The sequence below is a fragment of the Anomalospiza imberbis genome, chromosome 2, assembly GCF_031753505.1.
Source record: "Anomalospiza imberbis isolate Cuckoo-Finch-1a 21T00152 chromosome 2, ASM3175350v1, whole genome shotgun sequence".
NCBI lineage: Eukaryota > Metazoa > Chordata > Aves > Passeriformes > Viduidae > Anomalospiza > Anomalospiza imberbis.
The window spans coordinates 83178440-83191992 of record NC_089682.1 but is presented as its reverse complement, the minus strand read 5'-3'; the positions used below and the strand labels follow the sequence as shown (position 1 = coordinate 83191992).

The 13553-nt window shown below is 44.0% G+C and overlaps 1 protein-coding gene and 1 long non-coding RNA gene across 3 annotated transcripts in view; both read left to right on the top strand.

Moving 5' to 3' along the window:
- Positions 1 to 13553, top strand: part of LOC137469404 (phosphatidylinositol 3,4,5-trisphosphate 3-phosphatase TPTE2-like) — a 267328-nt gene that overhangs the window by 191286 nt on the left and 62489 nt on the right. The window lies entirely within an intron of this gene.
- Positions 3058 to 6641, top strand: LOC137469393 (uncharacterized). Its single transcript, XR_010996474.1, has 2 exons — positions 3058 to 5129; positions 6216 to 6641. It is a non-coding gene; the product is annotated as an uncharacterized lncRNA (long non-coding RNA).

Below are 13553 nucleotides of genomic sequence, written 5' to 3'. Positions count from 1 at the left end.
TCATTTGAAAACATGGGCCTTTTTATACCTTGGACAGGAAAACACTCCTCAGGAATCTGTACGTCTTTTCCGTTTCTCCTTTGCCTTTGTTTTCATGAAAATTACATTCAGCCTATGGAAACCTGGATCTAATCTGGACCATATTTCTGAAATGCAAGTTTTTTTCTTCTGAAAAGTATACGTGGACATGCATTTGGAAGTCTTCAGAAATGTATCTTTCATAATCCTTTATGGGTGCATATTGATTAGCTAAACTCTTTGATGCTCATTTCTTCTAACAGGACTTCCATGGTTTGTCCAAAGAGCCTCACTGTGCTTCTAAAATTAGTGCAAGTATTGTCCCTGAATTCATGAGTACAGTAGTGGGAGACAGTAGGAGCCTGTTGCCAACAGTACAGGTTCCTGCTTCCTGAAGCCTGGGAGGCACTCACTTGCAACTGGACAGGTCTTTGAAAATACGTACTGAAAAGGCAGTTGAAAATTATTTGTGGATTTGATAAGAAACCATTGTTTCCTCTAGGAGGAACTCCCTCACCAATGTATTTTCTGTTGAGTTCAATTGACAAATCTGACAGTTACGTTCCTTCTCCTATTCTAGCAGTTCCCATCTCATCCTAACTCTCAGCCCTTCAGGCATTCATGTGAAATGCAAGAAGACCCTATAGTTCTAAGTCACCTGCTGGGAAGACTTCAACTATCATTTTTTTCTCCAAAGAATGAGCTACAAGTATTTATGCTGAGAGAATATTCTAGAAATGTCTCTTGGCATCATTTGTCTGTATTTTAAAGATCTATTTAAATACTTCTATTGGAGCAGAAGTCCAAGTATCTGTCCTCCCCGACACCTCCTAGGTGGTTGTCCTGTCCAGCAGGCTTGAGAGTAATTTTTCTTTGTGGATATTATTAAAAAAAAAAAACCAAAAAAAAACCCAAAAAAAAAAACCACAACCACCAAGCCCCAAACCAAAAACACACATCAAAACAAAAATTCCAGGAGTGACAGAGACATCTTAAGTTTCAGAAAACCCCACAGCCTGCTAGTTAGCACATGCTCATGGAGAGGCAGGCCTGACAAACTGTACTGCTTCATATCCCTGCTACACACCAAAGACCAGGTAGGCTCTGAGGTGTCCTGCTTTCCCACTGGATTCTGAATGCTGTGACTTCAGATTTTCTAGTGATGAAAGAGCACATTAAACCCTGTTCTGCCATGCTCAGAGCAGAGATGGACAGCAAGTTCAAGGTAAAAGGGGCTGGTACTGATGGAATGGTTGATGTGAATCTAGTCTTGCTCTGACCTCAAGGCTCAGAGTAGACTTTTTGCATTGAAATACAATTCCAAGTATTTTATGCATTTGTATTATCATCAGTATTATCTCAGGAAGTTGTAAAGGTGGGGACTGATCTAACCTAAAGGCTGTTTCACTGTATGTTTCAAGCCAAAGGTCAAATCAGTGCTCCTGTGTTACTTGCTTCATACATGCAGAACACTCACAGAAACTAAGAGACAGGAGTTGCTATTTTCTTTTAACAAACAAACAAAAATTTGCAGGAGGATGCATTCTGTGTAAAGCACTCTCTTTTTACAAAGAACAAAAAAAGCCAGCACTTTTGCACAGAATACATTTGTGTCTGTTGCTGGTACCGTATTTTTACTGTGGCTGTTTAGTGACTCACATCATGTAGGTAGAATGCTTTCTAAATGTTGCCTAAATAAAACATATTGGACACAGGATATGAGAAACATCTGCTGTTTCAGCCAGGCTCGGCAGTTTGTGTGTGGCATAATTCCCCCATGTTTCATTTAGCATTGGACAGGGAATTTGAGGTGTGTTCTTAAATTGCAAAGATCTGGTTTGATCCACCCATTAGATGAGAATGGCAAAACTCCCAACGACTTCAAACCCAGGCTTTGTTGTGATTATCAAATGTTGACTAGTTAGCAGCTCTGGAAATTGGTGTATTGGGTATGGCTGAGCTCAGGTAGGGAGAAGGAAGAGCTTAAAACACATTCAGGAATGACAAAATGTTTTGGTCTTCTCAGTGGAAATATCAAACTAGCCACAACTGTTTGCAAGGTGACTGTTTCTGATCTTTCTGTATTCTTACTGTTTTATCCACAGTGTTTTGAGAAAGTCCAATATTAGGAAAATTCCTTTTTTTCCACCAGGACTCTAATCTATTTATAAGTTACAAGGCCAGAAGAGACTAATGATAACCTCGCTTAACCTCTTGGGTAACAGAAACTGTAGGACTTCTTATTTAATTTCTGTTTGAGGTAGAACTCCTCTTTAGGAACAACAAGAGATTGCATGTTCTGGGAAATCCCACTGCAGCCCTTGGCAGATTATTCCACTGACTATTACCTTGTTGGAAAAATTATTTTGCTGTACACAATCAGAATGTGTTTAGTTTGGTTCTAGCTGCCAGACCTAATATTCAATAAATGTTTTATGAAGCATGAGTTCCTGTTATGCCCAGTTCCCTGGAATATAACAGTTTCTTAAACATTTATCATTTGGGGTCTTTTTGCCTACCTTGTTGTTCTTTTTTCTGCTCTTCCAAAAGCTTTCCATAACTACCTAACAGCTCCCATAAATTGTGATCACCACTACTAGGCCAAGGAAAGCTACAGTAAAAGTGTTAATTGCAGAGGTAATTTGTTGCCCCAGTTTTTATACCCCCAGCCATGCCCACTGAGGGCATTCCTGCGCTATCAAACACGTCCTTGAGCCTGTGCTTGTGCTCAGTTCACTCCCCATGCACATAGCTCAGACTTGTCAAAGTATGGTGACACCGTTCTCTGCTCCAAACCTGTGGGCAGCAGCACGAATTCACGGATGTGACAGCGAGAGCTCAAGATTAGCTAACAACTCCATCTGATCTCCAGATCTTTGTAAAGTAATGACTTCCCAGGAGGGAGCTGCACATCCTACAAAGTTCTACATTCCTTGTTCCTAGATGTGTCATTTTATGGAAGCTATATTAAATATATATATATATTAAAATATATATTATATTGTTTAATATATTATATTAAAATATATATTATATTGTTGGCTAAAGCCCAGCTTGCTCAGAGATTGGTAAATTCTGAAGACAAGTCACTATCACTGAACATTCTCCCAATCTGCATGTTACCAGAAAACTTGAGCCGTGATGATGTTACATCATCTTTTAGGTCTTTGAAAATATTTTAAATTGCTAAAGCCTAATCTGTGTTTAAATCTTAAGGTTAATATGTCCTCCATGAAAATTACACATTAAAAGGACATTTTGGAATCAGTTAGTCAACACCTAATCCTTAAAAAGCATAATGTGCTAATTCTACACAAGCATCCTTCATGGAAATATCAGGTCTTACCAATTCAAATATTCAATGGAAATGTTAAGGATTATTGCATTATAACATTATTTCCTTTACTCATCAAACTTGTAAATTTATCTAAAATACATTTTTCACCAACTTCTGTCAAGTTGGTCAAGTGGTATTGGTCATGATACTCTCCCTTTTGTTATCAGCTTTTCCATCCCTGTTTCTGGAATCAGGGCTGTTCTCTCTTTTCAAACCAACCAAATAAATGAAAACCCACACATGATAATTCATCCAATCATCTGAAACCTCCACAGCATCTCCAGACCAACTGATTGGGAAAATAATATTAAAAACTGTTGGATGAAAGTTTATCCAGAGCTGCCGATTTTGAGTTCTTTAAGTGGAGCTAGCTGCTCTTATTTTACATTCTCAGGCTTGTATTGGTACAGGAAGTATTTTATTACCAATCTGGAATTTTTATTGTCTGTTTTTCACCCCAAAACAGAACAGAAATATTTATTGAACATCAGTGTTTCTTTTGCACTCCAGTTGATTAGTCAAATTTTTCACATAGCAGTAGAATAGCAACAATTCTTTTTTCAAATTTCAAGTTTCAAATTTATTTTAAAATTAGACAAATCTTTGTCACTCAGCATTGCTGACTGCAGATCTCATCTTCTTTTACATTCTTTACCGGCTTTATGTTTCTGATTTTGCATTTCTGACAATTTTAGCACTTTTCCCCTACTTATTTTGTTTAATTTAAATGCCTTTGGCCATTAAATTATTCATATTCTTGTCAGCTCTCCAACCAAGACTACAGTGCAACCTTTTTTCTTTCTTTCTTTTTTTTTTTGAAAATTTTTTTTGAACAATGCAGAGATATAATTTCCAAAAGGACATGTTTCAGTTTCTCACTCTTTCCAGCTTTCTGAATTTTTCCCCTAAACCACCAAATATTTATATTACTGTTTTTGCCCTTACCTTGATTCTCTGTAACAGATGACTCTCTTGTATCCCAGCCAGCACTGCTTTGGAGGTTTCACAATTAAATCTCCTCTACCAGTGTGGGTGAGGGCAAACAGATTTCTCTGGCTTGCCTGCTTATTATTACTGCTCCCCTTAGGAAGCTTGAGGTCAATTTAATATCAGCAAGAGAAGGCTTTTAGCATATTTTGCACAGATAGAAATCATATACAATGTCACATCTCTCCCCACTACACAGAGCAGAGAGGGTATTTAGTAGCCAGCCATTCTGCTTTCACACCCGGTGGTCTCTGGACAATATGTGCTACTACACGACTTTCTTTTTATGCCAACATAAGAAAACGACGTTTTCTTCCCAGCCCAACTGTGCCGGCAGTGGGGACAGAGCCAGAACCCAACACACCACCTTATGCCCACTGAAAACCACCAACACAGCCAATCTGGTGATGGTGCCCTTCATGTATGTACCCTCAATCTGGTTTGGGTAAAATCAAGCAGACCGGTTTCAGCTCCTGGCTGCAGTCAAGGTGGCTGCTCTGGCCTGGCTAATCAGAGGCAGCTGCCCACAGCCTCTAGCACCACCCATCACCACACGTGCAAGTGATTTCTGCTCAGCTGCCGGCAGCTGGAGAACACATAATCCCATTTTTACAGGCCATGAAGCTTTTTCCTGTTAGACCTTCCTGCCATGGCTGTCTTCAACATTTCAGCCACACGGGCTGCCTCAGCCCAGCAGCTACCTGGGATCTGTGTGCAGGTGGGATCCATCTGCACTCCCTGCTCGCTTATCACGCTGGCAGCTGGTGCTAGAGATCAGCAATCAAAGGTTACTCTCTCTTTGTATCCTTCAGTGTCCAACTTAATTTAGATCTCAACGTTTTGGTTGTGGGCTAAATGGGTACTCGTCTGCTCCCTTGTTCTCCCGTCCCTTCTGTTATTAGTTTCTCGCTCTCCAGGGACACCAACTTTAATGGCAAGGATTTTATCCACCGCTAGCCAGATGCCTCAGAGACCAGCACCAGTGAAGTATTTTAATGAAAAATATGTTCCTGATGAAATTTGGATGGCATGTTAACAAAGACAGATCTTAGTCCTCAGCATCACAGCAGGTGTATTATGTGCAAACATAATCCATTGTGCTTCAAAGGGCTTAATAAAGTAGCCTGTCTATTTATCCTGTGCTCATCCTCCTGTTATCTGGGGTCTTTACAATTTCCACCATATGATCATAGGGGCGATTTGTGATTTCTAATCACCATTTTTTGGACTCTGTCCCCTTTTGGAAGTGTTGATACAAAGGTGATACAGGTCTGGAAGAAGGCACTGAGGGGGAGTGCAGTGACCTGAGCTGCTGTCTTGGCTTTGTTTCTGACTTTACAGTTTGAGCATAATGTCAGCAAATCCATTTACTCTGGCAGAAAAAAAAAAAAAGGGGAAAGCCTTTTTCCTCAGCATAGGAAAACGAAAGATCAAAGATCACTTGTAACTCATAAAATACTGCAAGGCCATTGGATCAAAGGCACTATAATAAATGCAAAATACTGTGATACAAGTAAAACATCTTGCCATGTGTTCCAGACTCTTTCCTGCTGCATGAAATTCTTTACTTTCTCCTCTGCATTACAACAAGGGAAAGAGATTTTTTTCCTAGTGATTAAATCTTCAAAAGATTGTGCTCATAGTGGAAAAAAGCCTGACAATATATCCACTAATATAAGATTTTTCAGATGTTAAATACAGGCAGCAAGTGAGACTGGGGTTTCAGTCTTGGACTTGAGCAGACGTTTCAGAGCAGATGTTTCGTTCACCTCACTCTTTTTCTTCCCTGAGCTTCTCCATCATCTGGAACCTACTTACAGTATTGTTTTCTTTATTACCATGTATGATTTCTTTCCTGTTTCATTCAAACCAGACCCAGTGCCACAGTGCATTCACTTGTGCCAGGTAGTACCTTCCATGATCAGTGGGAAAGATGCTCCTGGCAAGACTGCACACCTCTGCACTTAGCATCTCTACAGTGGCACTGCCTGAAGCTGAAATCTTGCTGCCAGAGTCATGGACACAGGAAGCTCCTCAGCATTCAAAGGAAGCATTGCCCAGTCTCACCACAAGACATGGAACAGGCCATGTAAGCTGCAAGCGTCTGGTCAAAAAATGCAGCATCCTTCATTTATTAGACTGAATACACACATGACTGTATCCTCCAAAACATCAAACAAAATCTTACCTACAATAAAAAACAGGCAAGTTAGAAACCCCCAATTGTACACACTTCTATTAAAACAAACACAGAGAATATTTAGAATTTGGGTTGTTCAAAATAAAATGTTTAAAAACAGCCCAGAAAATCTTTATTACACACAAATATTTCTCTTTTTGCTGTCCAGAATACAATCTGAGTTCCTCAGCAAGGGTTTGTCTTGCTCTCCCAAAGGCTTTGTCAGTACTCCAGATGGCAGTGTGGCTGTGAAGCATTGACCACTGCAGACCTCAGCTAGAATATGGAAAAGTGGTTTAGCAGCAGGTTGATCAGAGTCCAGCCACAGCGGTGGGCAATAACCCTAAGCAGCTGTTTGGTCTCAATACTCACTTGGGGCAGAGATACCCATGTTGTGTGGAAATTTTATTTCCTCAGTCATATAGATAATACAAGTAAACTAGGAGGGACCTTTTAGTCTGTTTTTAATTCTGAACACCAAAAAAGGACAATTCCTTTCTCTTGGGCCTTTAAGTCATGCCCACACTTACCATAAATGAATAAGGGAAAGCAGGAAAATTCATTACATGTAACACTGTCTGATGTAAATGCTCCATAAAATCTTTTCCTATCTTTGTGGGCATGTAGGTATCCACTGGTCTGTATTTAAATCACAGAATTCATGTCATGCAAATAAATTTAACAACAGTTTGAGATAAATTAGTCTGTTTCATAAAAATGGATGGGAAGTGCTTTTCTTAAAGCAGTCTCTGCACGAGGATAGTTTCATCATGTAACAACAGTGCCTGAACATTATCCATGAGCACTGGACATGACAAATACCCACGAATATGTGGCCCTCAGCTGCAGGCGGGCACACTGAGGAGCTGGTGCTGCTCTTGGCTGTTTGATGCTGCGTCTCCACTGCTGCAAGCTGACTTGCTGACTCTGGAGGGCGGCCTCCTGCCTGCCCGCCGCTCTCTTCATAAGTCATCAACCAGCCTGGCTCCGACGTGCCAGCCCGTGCCTGGGCAGGTTGCCCTTACCAACGCCCAGCGGGAGGGGAGTGATTTTCAAGGAGTATGCTGAGTTGGAAAATCCACAATGGTCCACAAGGATCACTGAGTCCAACTCCTGGCCCTGCACAGGGCCATCCCCTATGGTCATGCCATGTGCGTGAGAGCATTGTCCGAACGCTTCTTGAACTGTCAGGCTGGTGCTGTGACCATTTCCCTGGGGAGCTGTTCCAGTGCTCGACCACTCTCTGGACGAAGAACTTTTTTCTGACATCCTACCTAAACCTCCGGCCATTCCCACGGGTCCTGTCACTGGTCACCATAGAGAAGAGATCAGTGTCTGTCCCTCTGCATCCCATCGTGAGTAAGCTGGAGACTGCGATGAGCTCTCCCCTCAGTCTCCTCTTCCCCAAGTGACCTCAGCCGCTCCTCGTACCGCTGCCATACAAACCGCACGCACCGTGAGGGGAGCTGTGGGGCTGCCCCAGGGCCCTCACGGTGGCCGGCCGCCGGCCCAGCCCGGGGTCGCACACGGGTCGGGCGCGCCCCTCACGGGTCTCCCCTCCCGCAGGGCCGCCGCAGCCCGGCGGGCGGGCGTGGGAGGGCGGCGCGGCCGCAGCGGGGCCGGGCTGGGCCGGGCCGGGAGCGCCTCGCCGCCAGGGGCGCGGGCTGCCCTCGCTCGGCGCCCGCCGCCGCCCCGCGCCCGCTGACAGCCGCTGACAGCCGCCCGCAGCCGCCATTTAACCCTCCTGCCACCGCCGCCGCCGGGCAGTGAGCGCCCGCCCGCCGCCTCGGGCAGCGCCGGCGGCGTCTCCTCCGCGGGAAGGACCGCGCTCTGTCCCCGACCCTGCGGCGTGGAGGTGAGCGCGGGGCGGGAGGAGGGGGAGCCGAGCCCGGCGGTCCCGGGGCGCGGGTGGCTCGCTGGGTGCCGAAGGGTGGGGCGGCGAGGATCCCGGGCTGCCCCGGGCTCGGAGCCGGCCGGGGGCGGCTGTCGGTGCGGAGCCGGCGGGCACGGGCGGGGAGAGCCGTCGGTCGGAGCGAGCGGTGCCGCGGGATCGCCCCGCGATCGCCGTGACGCGCGGTCCTGGCGGTGTTTTAAAACGCCCCTGTGCCGGCAGGTCCCGGGTTTGCCCCCGCCCCGGTATTCTCTGTGTCGCCTCTGCCCCGGAGGCAGCGGCCGTCCCGCCCGGAGCCCCGGTGCTCCAGCGCTCTCGAAGTGCCGGGAGCATCGGCGCGGGGAGCGACGGCCCGGGGTGCTCACTCGAGTCCGTATTGGGTAGGAATAATTTCAGTGTTTTTTAGTGTGTTTGGTGATTTCTACCTTATATCGTTCGCTAGACCGGTCGAAACCGTGTGAGTACACGGCAAACTCAGGGTAAAGCGTAGGAGAAAGCTTCCGAATTCTCTTTTTAATACTGATACTTCACGGTATTTCAGCCCTGCTTCTCTTACAAACTTCTGATTGTATCAGAAGTGCCATGTATGTTCTCCATACGATGATCTTCATTATAAACTCGTCCAAAGGGGGAATTCCAGGAACAGTGGACAGTGTCTATATATATATATATATATATATATATATATATGTATATATATATTTTTTTTTTTAAGAAACTCTGAAGGGGGGAGGAAAGAATGGATGACTGCATTCCTTTCCTTATGCCATAAGCTCTCAACTAATGTATTTAATTCTTTGCATTCTTTATTTGTTATTGCTCAAACACCTTCCCAAATCTCTTTATGCTTAATAAACTTATTTTCACTGTACATTTTCCAAAGTAAATATCATCCGTATACTCTTTATTGTAAGCCCTTCGGTTTCAAAGGACAGATGTTGCTGGCCAGACTGCTCTTGAATTGCTGTGTTAATATCAAAAGGAGCTGAGAAATCCCAGGATTTTGTGAGACCTGACCCCAAATATTAATGAAAATAGGCTTTATCAGCTAATTATTGGTTTTTTCTTGCACACAGAGGATTTGGTGCTTTCAGTTTCAGCCTAGTGAATTTAGATGCATAATTTTAATAAAGTCATTATCTGATAACAGTATAAAATTGTCGGATGTGTAAATAAGAATTAAAGATGCCTTTGAGGATGTCAGCTCCAACCCCCTGCTGTGGTAGACATCACATAGACACTTTCCTGGCTAAACTAAATATCTTCCAAGAAGTGGCATATTTTTGGCCCTGACCACTCTGGCTGGTCAGCAGTGATTAGATTTTGATAAAATGTGATGAATAGTTGAGGTGTTCTCTCTTTACTGTCAAAGTGGAGAGATTATATGGGAGGTTCTGAAATTCCCAGCAGGTGGTAAAACTTCAATAGCTGCCTAATCCCATTGCAATAAGCATATGATGGTTGAAAGTAATTAATCTCTTTTCCAACATACAGATAAAATATAAAGAAATCCATTTGAGGAAATGTTGCAGATACGCATTTCTTTTTGTTGTTAGTGCTGCTTATAAAATGTAGGGAGGATTTAGGGACTTTCAGGTTTTTCTGTCTGTAGCCTATTTTGCCATCAGCCTCTTGTACATAGCCAGAACTGTGCAGATTTTGGGCTGCAAACACAACTGAAAAATGTTTACTAGTGAACAGCTATAAAGGATTTTTTTTCCTCCCTAATTCCAATAAATATCCAGACCGTGGCTGATTGCTCAGTCCATTGGAGTGCCTGGGGTATGTGCCACTGCCTGGGGCAGTACTTGGGGCAGGGGCAGGTTGGTTCCAAGAGGGTCACTCTTCAACCTGACACCATATTGCCCCCACACACGCTCACTCCTTCCCCAAGCCCTTCTCCCACCTTGCTCTCATGTGTGCCCTAAGTCAGGGGGATTTCTGTGCCATGGCTGGGTCCGCCTTCACCTGCAGCTGTGGGGTTGGTGGGACAAGGAGAGAGCAGGGCTGTGCTCAGAGGAGAGATGAGCAAGAACAGGCCTGTCACTGAAGGAGGATGGGAGCAGGGTAGGGGAGGGCTCGGCTCTTGGTGGGGATTTGCAAAGAGGAAGAGGACTGAGGGTACTTGTGGGTAGGCCAAATACGGGATCCATTAGTGGCATTTCTTTGCATGAATGAGGCTCCAGAGCACAGAGGTTTTGAGTGCCATGGATTTGTGTTCTCATTAAACTCCATGCTTGGTCGTGGAGTGTCTGATTAATTCCTGATGGTCCCTTTTTTGAGAGGCTTATTTGCCTCTCATCTCCCTAATGAAGGGGGAGTAGGCACTGACTGCTGTTCTGTTACAGTTGGTGAAGGTGGTTACTGCTAAATCAGCAGGTGACAGCTCTCAGAAGAGGTGGCTGGTGTCTGAAATGTCATGTCTGTGCTGCAGCTTTGGATACTGCTGCAAAAATATCAGGAGTCATAAATCCACTTAGCTCGGAGTTTATTTGTTTGGTTTATTTTAGGGTTTTTTTTGTAAAACCAAAATGATCCCAATATATTTTATGGTTTTAACAATGTAGGGAAATAGGGACATTTTTTGAAAAGATTAATACATATGATTCTAATGGGCAGTATTATAGCCTATTCTGTTACTTATTTGCAAAAAATATTTTAATTACAATTTCAAATTTCACATCTGGCTCTTACATGATTAGTGACACCGTGTTTCTGCAAATCACACAGCTGATGAGGATTTGTTCTTGTAACCCCCATACCAGATAGTGAGATACAGTCTCCAATGGAGAGCTGTGCCACAGGAAAAGTAAGAGATGTGACCAAGATAGCACAGGAAATCTGCAGAGCAGGGACTCAAAGTTTTCCTGTGTCATTTGCGTTGCACACAAGCCTCTTGGTCTTTGCTTCCAAAGAGCTTTATGGCTTATGCCCTCCTCATCTGTCATTTCAAATTCCCTTTGGAGAGGAAGTCTTCCACTTCCAATCAGCCCATTACACTGTCTCTTGGAAGAAGAAAGCATCTTTTTATGTTGCTGTGCTTCTGCTGCATTTTGCACAATAGAGCCTCAGTTCATGCTTGTCCACGAGAGCAATAAATTTAAAAAGCCAATTATTTGAAGTCTGATAGCCTTTGCCATTCCATCATTTTTCTTCTCATTAAGTTAATGAACTTCAGGTAGAAGATCTGAATAGTGTAGAAACCATTTAAATGTACTGTCTGCTTCAAAAAGCAAAATTTTATGAGTGAGAAAAGAGGAAAAAATTATTTGAGCAGGGGGCAAGAGAACGGAGAATTTGGAAGAAGACCTAAAAATGAGAAGAAATCTAGAAAGAAATTGGCTTGGAGAAGATAGAGAGGAGAGGGGGAAATTCTGAACTGAACTTAGAGGTGTGTGTATGGCTTGTCCAAAACTGAGATGAGGCAAAAGGAAGAAAAGTGAAGGAGGGGAGAGGAACAAACCTGTGCAAAAAGAGAGGAGTATGGGGGCACAACTACACCAGAAATGGGTCAGCATTGCATTTAGAGGTGCTATTGGAATTCAGCTAGCAAAGGTGCAAAAGCTCAGGGAGGCTTCATGGAGCACTTTAATTGGAGCTTTGTTCAAAGGTAGGGCTGTACTGCAGCAGGTAGCCTGAAGTAGCTGTATGTGTGTGAGGTGGGAGGGCTCCTGCTGCAGTCCAGTTGCTGCAGAGGCATGCAGAGGGTGAAGTAGCCCTGGGCTAGCCTTCCAGAGGTACCTGATCTCACTAATTGGAAGTTAGTGTTGGTACAGTTTCAAATACTCCAGTTCTAGCCTGGGTGTTACCCGCACTGCACACCGCAGTCTTTTCCCAAGCGAGCCAAGATAACGCAGAAGGAAGGGTGAGAGGGAAGGAGGTTTTGGTGTGATGAATGATTGGTGTTACCGAAACACCCAAGGGCTCTGGTGCTGGGCTCCATCCCTGGGCTTGGTTAGAAAGAGTCTCTGTCCTGAAAAGTCTTTACTATAAATACAGAGCGTGAAAGATGGGGTGGAAAGGAGGGGAGAAGATTAATGCTGCAGTTTGCTGACATTATGTCTGGCAGTGGCAGGAATAGGAACAGAAGTCAGGTCTGGTCCCTGAGCCTCCTGCTGGCACCCTGTCTCATGAACCATGCTGCTTTTCCTCGGTTGGGCTGATGTGCAAATTAAGATGTAAGGCAACTACCTCAAGAGTGCTCTCCTACACAGGCTTTTTTCTTTTTTCCTGAGTATTTATTCTCCTTTCCATAGCTTCATTTCCTCTGTGCAGTGTGTTGCTCATTAGACTGAGATTAGGATTATTTGAATTTCATCTGTCAATGTGTGACTTTCTGAAAGAAGTATTTGTAAAAGCCATTTGAAGAATCTGCAGCTAGGAAAGCTAGGAATGGAAAGGACCCATCAAAGTCATCCGGCACAATCACGGTAGTGGCCCACAAAGCAATTTTCCCCCACTTTATTTCAGGGCAGTTTACAGCAATGAAAAATATTTTTGACTTTTCTTTGAGCAGTTAACTCTAGAGGCCAAGACATCTATCACAATTATTTTTTTTAAAACAAAGCCTGCTTTTTCTTCTTTGGACTGCTTTGATTCCGTGTTTCGATTAACTGATTAGTGATCAATAACAATACGGGCAAGGAATGATGTTCCTGCTGTGATGCTGCGCCTGCTGCCGGCGGCGGGAGGAGTTCGAGAGCGGCTGTCCCTGGAGGCAGGCTGGCTCCCCGCTGCCCTCCGTCAGCAGCCGCCTCTCTCCTGAGGCACAAGGTTTGTCTTCCTGTAATTTACAGCGTATCAAGTGAAATCGAGGGTGGTGGCGGTATCACTGTCCCTATCTAATGCTTTCTGGAGCCCTGTCAAGTTCCTGGGCCAGATGATGATTATTCCTTTCAGATATGTGCCGCTATTATTGTAATGGGCTTTTACTGAGCAAGGCTGTGCCGCTAGTCTCTTCTTAGAAATTATTCTCTCCAGCCACTTGGCACAGAGAGCAGTTCAAAAAGCTTTCAAGTAACATGTCTGCTGCGTCTTAGTTCAACAAGCCGAGCAGTGTAATTGCTGAAATATCTTTATTTGTGATTCCTAAAGACATACATGATCTTTGCCATACTTGTTTCCAATGTTTTACCATTATC